The sequence below is a fragment of the Triticum dicoccoides genome, chromosome 7B (assembly GCF_002162155.2).
Source record: "Triticum dicoccoides isolate Atlit2015 ecotype Zavitan chromosome 7B, WEW_v2.0, whole genome shotgun sequence".
In the NCBI taxonomy this organism is placed as follows: Eukaryota; Viridiplantae; Streptophyta; class Magnoliopsida; order Poales; family Poaceae; genus Triticum; species Triticum dicoccoides.
This window is the reverse complement of record NC_041393.1, coordinates 272,822,865-272,831,634: the sequence shown is the minus strand read 5'-3', so window position 1 is coordinate 272,831,634 and position 8,770 is coordinate 272,822,865.

Sequence of the window (8,770 nt, the reverse complement as noted above, 5' to 3'; positions counted from 1 at the left end):
CGAAACAATATGGTGAAGGCCGATGTCGTAATCAAGTGAGAATCACATCTAAAGGATTAGTCATACCTCTTGGGTGATCCCACCCTCATCATCCATATAAGCATATGAGGAACTCACATCGTCCCCCTCATGGTGAGGTGCGGGGTCTGATGGTGTACCAGACCTAGAGGCAGATGGTTCATCATATTCAGGATCACGGCAACCGAGAAGGTTCGATAACCGCCTTAACTTCTTGGCCTGACGCTGTAACATGAACAAGTGTGTAAGATATCAAACTTCGCAACATAGACTAGCTCTCATAGTGAATGCGATATGTACCTTGAGGAATGCTCGTAGTGAACCATCATCATTGCCAGTTCCAACCGGTGTCTTCTCCAGAATAGACTGGCTCTCATCAGCTGCTTTCTTGATCTCGGTGCGCTGCGGATGAGAAAAAATGAATGCGTTAGCCATTCAAACATGTGTAATACGGTCAACGGGAAAGTAAAGAGGGGAACACTTTACCACATAGTTAATCACCGGAACAGCAGGGACTCCTTGCCCTAGCCTGACATCTCTGTTGTACTTCCCCTTTGCTAGATCCTCAAAGTTTACGGGTTCTTCAAGAATATCCTCATTATATGCCGGCGGGCATATCTCAACTCGAGTAGTTCCAATAAACCATCGTACGTAGTTATCAAAAGCAAGTGAGTTGTGCTTAAGAAGCGGGGCGCGTGCAGTGCTACGAGCTTGCTCCACACAAAGCTGGAAGCGGGTAACATACGCAGAATGATGCTTGGCCCAGTCCTTTATCTTCCGTTGCCTTCTCCTGTCCAACCTGCGTGGTATAAAACCAAACATTAGCACAATCAAAAGGAGTCCCGATGATTAGACAATACGCACACATGCTCTCTTACCTATGAAGTGTTTTATCCGTGTCCACCCAATCCGGCGGGTGAGGCTGGAAAAGACCAAACTGACGATACACGAGATGCGGCAAATGAAACTCAACCGCCCAGTTGCATATCAGTGGGCACCGCATAAGCCAGAGATCCTTATCCCGCAAGCACATCGGGTTGAGGCGGAACTCCGCGGTGTACCCCAAGCTCTCACCCGCGCCATATGGCTGCCATTCCACCTATGAAACAGGGCAACAATGCAAATTTGATAACTATTTTTCAAGCAAGCATGAGAAAGGACTAAAGTAATGACCTCCTTACCTGCTCAGGCGTAATCGTGTCCAACTCAGCAATGTACTTTTGGTACATGAGATTGACATCGTTCGTCATCTCGGAAACGATATCCCACTTGTAAGCCCACGTGGGGCGCCGTAATTCGTCATGTTCATCTGCATACCAAGGATCAAACCTGGCGCTCTTCGGGCGTCCAACAGGCAGACGCTCCCAGCTCCATACAGAAAGTAGAAGCAGATTACCACCAATGCCTGCACTAGGTGTGATCCTGCAACACGCATCATCCAGCTACATATGAAAGAAAAACAATGTTAACTTGACAGCAAGCTTGCATTGCTAATGAATAAATGAGTTGATCACAAAACAGACCAACTACCTGTCGGTACAAGTAGGCAAGAGTCGCTGAACCCCAGCTCCATTTGCTATCGAAGACGGTCAACGCCTTCAGCCACATCCATGGAGCGTTCTTGCCAGTGGAGTCAGGAAACAAAGTCCTCGACACAATGTACCACATATACACACGAGCATGTGTCTGGATCACATCATCAGTTGCATCCGGAGGGCACGTCGCAAAGTTATTTTGAATCCACGTGAAAGCAGCTCCGGCTGCCTTCCTTTCCCTCTTCTTCTTCTCTTCTCCCTCCTCTACATCATCCTCAGCCTCAGTAGGAGCCATACCGATAAGAGCAATCATCTGCTCGCGCCACCCATCAGAATCGGTGCTCATACATAGAGGCCTCCCGTCGATAGCAAGACCGGTGATCAACGAGACATCCTCAAGCGTCACGGTCATCTCCCCGGTCCGAAGATGGAAACTGTGGGTCTCTGGCCTCCACCGATCAATAAGAGCGGACACCGTGGAGCGTTCAGATTTGGCGTGGACCGGCTGACCAACAGAATCCACGGGAGTAGTCCTGCCTGCTTGATGTACGGTGTGTACCGCTCATCGTAAGGCATGGCAGGACCAGAGACCCCGTGATACCGAATCTTCAGAGGTTCAAGCTTCTGCAAAAAACAAGTAATGACAAATCTTAGGGCATGTAAATTTCAACTAAAGGCAAATTTGCAAAATATTTAGATTACTCATTATTACCTTATCATTCTCGCGCATCATGTAGGCCCGGTGTTGCACGTCGTACACATCGTCCAGAAGCCAAACCATCCTTACAATTTCAAACAATAAACATATAAAAGTTCATCTTCATCTCAAATATCGGTATACACTAAACATATAACATGTGTTCAACTACAAGAATCTCAACATCTCCTTCTCACACAATGAATATGTCATATGTGTTCAAATAAACTAAACATCTAATATTTCAAATAAACTCAACATCTAATATTTGAAATAAACTGAACATCTAATATATATCTAAACAAACTTCTCATATATGTCTACAAAAATCAACATCTCATAGTTATCTATAAAAATAGGCATCTCATATATATCTAAAAAAACTAAACAATCTAGGGTTTCAACAACAAGAATCATATATTGTGAACTAATAAATAACACTACGGTACTATCAATATGAATACACATCCTAAATCGAGCAAACCAAACAAATCAAGGGTTCCATCAAATCATGGACAAATCTCTAGAATGGCAACAAATTTACGGAGCAAAAGAAAGAGAAGGGAAGAGTTTACCTAGTAGGATGGATTGGGGATCGAATCCACGGATCAAATCTTCAGATCTGAGAGGGATGTGGGGGGATTAGATGGGGGCGCCGCCGCTCTCTGTCCAGAGAGCGGAGAGATGAAGAACTGCCTGGTCGGGCTGGGGCGGCCGTGCTTAAGTCACTGTGCAGCGCCCAAGGGCTAGGCGCTGCACGTCAAAGTGTGGCGCCTAGCTCTTAGGCGCTGCACAGGTGCGTGTGGGGCCGCAACTGGACCAGGGCTGCCACGCTGGCAGGATGTGCGACGCCTAAGGGAAAGGCGCTGCATAGTAGGGTGCGGCGCCCAGCTGTCGGGCGCCACACCAAAGGGTCAGCAGAGTGAATTTTTTTCCTGAACAAGTCAGTTTGTGATTTGATTTCTGCCTCAGGTCAAATCTGTGATTTATGCCCCACGAAACCACCCACCACGGTACATAGAAATGAGAGGAGGAGGACCGAGGAGCGCTGACAGAAGCGGTGGCCCACGTGTTGTAAATCTAAGCAACCGGTTAGAAGAAACCCACCACCGACACGTGGGGATAGACAAAGGGAGGGCCCGGTTGCAGCGAAAGAGAACGGTGTAGTAAGGGGGAAGCGAGGGGTGCTAATCTCAGCAGCCAATTGTCTCCCTTTTATCCGGCGAGCCCACCCTTTTATCCAGTGGGCAAAATCGGGGGACCCTTTTTTCCTGATCCAAACCGAACAACCAAGTCACTGTAACATGGGCCCAAACTACATATGGGACCACCAATGCAGCAGGGTACATCATGATTTAGGTAGATCAGACGCTCGCATGAAACTCACCGTTCTCATCCACCCCACTGACCTTGCTCTGGCCGCACAAGAGCCCAGGACCCAGGCAGGACAAAATCACCCAGTCAACTGGTCACCCAAGTAGCTGCAATGTGGGCCCAAACAGCAGCAGGGACCACCAAATAAGTTGGGTAGAACACAAGCAAGTACGCCACCCAAAATCCATCCCTCACATCGTCCTCACCCAGCCAAAGCAACGCCAGGCCAAGCCAATCTCTTCGCACAAATTGCTCAACCATTCAGAATTGTGGCAGGGCAGGCCAATGAGTGGCACGACATGCGTGCGACCCAACAACTGCACAACAACCCCACACGAGCGCGGCCCCAGGAGTCATACAGATAAAATCAAAGAACACATTAAACAAGAGCGGTAAAGAAAAAATCATCCAATCCATGGGCTATGCCCTGTCAACCCACGCGCCCCAGCTTTTCCAAAAACGCACACACAGTTTGGACAGAAGAACGCACATACAGTTTGACTGCGAGCTGGCCCCGCATGCTAGACCGGTCCACTCGTCATCCGCTCCAAACCCAAGCACACAAAGTATAGAAGAACGGACGCCCAGATGTTCACCAGGCAGACAGAAAGTACACAGGCAGAGGACAGCGATGCAGATTGTGCGGGCTGGATGGCTTCCAAACAGCGATGGCTCTAGAATAGCGGGTTGGCTAGAGTGATTTATATGTTCAATACTCTATGTGCTTCACTTATATCTTTTAAGCTAGATAATTTTGCTTTAATACTTCACTTATATCTTTTTAGAGCACGGGGTGGTTTTATTTTACAGAAATTATTGATCTCTCATGCTTCACTTATATTATTTTGAGAGTCCTTTAGAATAACATGGTAATTGCTTTGGTTAAAATTTTAGTCCTAATATGATGAGCATCCAAGATAGGTATAATAAAAACTATCATATAAAGTGCATTGAATACTATGATAAGTTTGATACTTGATGATTGTTTTGAGATATGAGGATGGTAATATTAGGGTCATGCTAGTTGAGTAGTTGTGAATTTGAGGAATACTTGTGTTAAAAGTTTGTGATTCCCGTAGCATGCACGTATGGTGAACCGTTATGTGATGAAGTTGGAGCATGATTTATTTATTGATTGTCTTCCTTATGTGTGGAGGTCGTGATCGCGCGATGGTTAACTCCTACCAACCCTTCCCCTAGGAGCATGCGTGTAGTACTTTGTTTTGATAACTTGTATATTTTTTGAATAAGTATGTGAGTTCTTCATGACTAATGTCGACTCCATGGATTATACGCACTCTCACCCTTCGACCATTGCTAGCCTCTCTTGTGTTGCGCAACTTTTGCCGGTATCATACACCCACCATATACCTTCCTCAAAACAGCCACCATACCTACCTATTATGGCATTTCCATAGCCATTTCGAGATATATTGTCATGCAACTTTCCACCATTCCGTGTATTATGAAATGCTCCACCATTGTCATATTGCTTTGCATGGTCATGTAGTTGACATCGTATTTGTGGCAAAGCCACCATTCATAATTCTTTCATTCATGTCACTCTTGATTCATTATCCCGGTACACCGCCGAAGGCATCCACATAGAGTAATATTTTGTTCTAAGATTCTTGAGTTGTAAGTAGATAAAAGTGTGATGATCCTCATTATTAGAGCATTGTCCCATGTGAGGAAAGGATGATGGAAGCAATGATTCCCTCACAAGTTGGGATGAGTCTCCGGACTTTATGAAAAATAAAAGAGGCCAAAGAAGCCCAAATAAATAAAAGAAGAGGCCAAAGAAGCCCACCAAAAAATGAGAGAAAAAGAGAGAAGGGGCAATGCTACTATCCATTTACCACACTTGTGTTTGAAAGTAGCACCATGATCTTCATGATAGAGAGTCTCCTATGTTGTCACTTTCATATACTAGTGGGTATTTTTCATTATAGAACTTGGCTTGTATATTCCTATGATGGGCTTCCTCAAATTGCCCCAGGTCTTCGTGAGCAAGCAATTTGGATGCACACCCACTTAGTTTCTTTTGATGAGCTTTCATACACTTACAGCTCTAGTGTATCCGTTGCATGGCAATCCCTACTCACTCACATTGATATCTATTAATGGGCATCTCCATAGCCCGTTGATACGCCTAGTTGATGTGAGACTATCTTCTCCTTTTTTGTCTTCTCGACAACCACCATCCTATTCCACCTATAGTGCTATGTCCATGGCTCACACTCATGTATTGCGTGAAGATTGAAAAAGTTTGAGAATACTAAAGTATGAAACAATTGCTTGGCGAAAACCGGGGTTGTGAATGATTTAAATATTTTGTGTGATGAAGATAGAGCATAGCCAGGCTATATGATTTTGTAGGGATAACTTTCTTTGGCCATGTTATTTTGAGAAGACATGATTACTTTGTTAGTATGCTTGAAGTATTATTACTCTTATGTCAATATTAAACTTTTTTCTTGAATCTTTCGGATCTGAACATTCATGCCACAATAAATAAAATTACATTGAGGATTATGCTAGGTAGCATTCCACATCAAGAAGTATATTTTTATTATTTACCTACTCGAGGACGAGCGGGAATTAAGCTTGGGGATGCTTGATATGTCTCCAACGTATCTATAATTTTTGATTGTTCCATGCTATTATATTATCTGTTTTGGATATTTAGTGGGCTTTGTTATACACTTTTATACTATTTTTGGTACTAACCTATTAACTGGAGGCCCAGTCCAAATTGCTGATTTTTTGCCTATTTCAGGGTTTCACAGAAAAGGAATATCAAACGGAGGAATGAAACCTTCGGGAGAGTCATTTTTGGAACAAACACAATCCAGGAGACTTGGAGTGGATGTCAAGGAAGCAACGAGGCGGCCACGAGGCAGGGAGGCGCGTCCAGGGGGGTAGGCGCACCCCCCACCCTCATGCCTCCCCTGATCGACTTCTTTCGCCTATATATTCTCATATACCCTAAAAACATTCTTGGTTCGGGACCAGTACAGAACAAGGTGTTCCCAGTCATCGTCCAGTAAATGTGTCTCAGGAGAACGTAAGGGAATTTGATGAGTTTCTTTGCCGGTGAAGTACGTTTTCTTCATGTAATTCTGATACTGCCAGCAAGCATTCTTGAAGATAGCAGAGGTATTAGCACAGGTTACCTCATCCTGAGTTTCCAAATCGGTCCTTCTCTATAGAGAAAAATGGGAAAATTTGTTGTATTATAACCATCATGGAGGTAGGATGTGTGGGACAAAGCAAAGTAATTGCCATGAATAACATTACTTACACATAACTCCTGGACAAACACCTGCAACTAGCATTTTCCTTCATCTTCAGTATAATATTTCCAAGATGGGAAGATACGCACATACGATTTAACAACATCAAATGTGATAGATGCTAAACTACGACTAGCTGGTTGTGCTTCCTCCACAGGAATAAGCGTACTAACTGGTGGAGTTGGGGTTCGTCGTGATAGTACTGGCCCTTTGGGCACTGGAGCTGCCTTACTAACTGCTCTTGTTTGGGAGCTCTGTGGTGGAGATGGTGCTGTGTCAACAGGAACTGGGTTACTATCGGCTGGGGTTGGGGTTAGATTGGGTGAAGTTGGTTCTCTGTCCATCGCAGTAGGGGTACAATCTGCGAGAGTTTGGGTTATATGTGGTAGGGCTGGTTCTTGTGCATGTACAACCGGGGTGCTATCTCCACCAAGAGGTAGCACTATTTTATTTGAAGACCATGTTTTTAGTCCGCTAGATACTGGCATCACCCGCTCCAATTCAAATGGCTGATAAACAGGAAACATAGTTGAATGTACAGACATTGTATGAGAGACAGATGCAATAGATAGAGTGGAAAAAAGAGGGCATGAAATAGTTGACATGTATATTGTTTAACTAAAACGGATAGCATGACATAATTTCACATATATGATGTCTATCTAAATTGGATAGCATAGCATAACATAATTCAAAGATATGATGAATAACTAAACAGGATCGCATGACATAATTCACCTACATGTTATCTAAGTAATCAGGATCGCATCATTTAATTCACATATGTAATTTATATGCTAAACAGAGGGCATCCGATATGATATCTGAACTAAGAACATGGTGTTGAATATTGTGTATATGATGTCTAAACTATGCAATGCAAGACACCATATGCATGATATGAGCAGTATAACCATGCCAAGTTAGAGCATACACCTCAGTGGGGGAATAGGACTGGTCATCTATCTCTGAATCCATCTCTGAGGAGCTATCGGGACCCAACAAGAGATCTGCTTCGACAGGTAGCACTGTCTGCTCTGAAGGCCTTGTTTTTGCTCCAGATTTTTCCATCTCCCACCCAAATGACTGATTCACAGGATGAGTAGTTTAATGTACAAACATTGTCGACAAATGGAAATGTAATGAAGAAAAGGATGGGCAAGATATCATTCAAATATATGATGCCTGGTTAAACAGGATGGCATTGCACATTTCACATATATTATGGCTGGCTAAAAGACATGAGACTGCATAATTCCCATATATGATATAGAAACTAAACAGGTGGCATTAGAGAACATGTCTAAACTAAGCAGATGACATATATGATGTCAAAAGTAGGCACTGCAAGGCAACATATGCATGATATGACTAACATCATCATGCCAAGGTAGAGCAAACACCTTGGCAGGTAAATAGGAGTGGTGAGCGGCGTCTGAATCCGCCTCAAAACAGATATCTTCCTTTGGATTACAATCTGGAGAGGGGTGGGGAAGGTTTGCCATTGAACCCACCATGGAGCGATGTCTTCATGACATTGTATTGCCGCGCAAAACTCTTCTCCTTTTCTCTACATGTTCAGCATGACTGTGTACAATATCTGACATGCATACAAAAAAAAATGGTGAGATTATGTAAGGAGAGCATGCAGAAATTTAGAGTGATGGTAACAACCAGTGAATGGATCCAAAAATAATGATAGCAGGCTGATGATTGCTTTAAATTAATAAAAAGACAGATGATGATTGCTTTACTATTTGTTTCCCACCCAAGATGAACAACATAGGCATACCCTAGGTAAACCAGATATTAGTCAGACATACTATTCATTGTTGCCTCGATATGTGCCC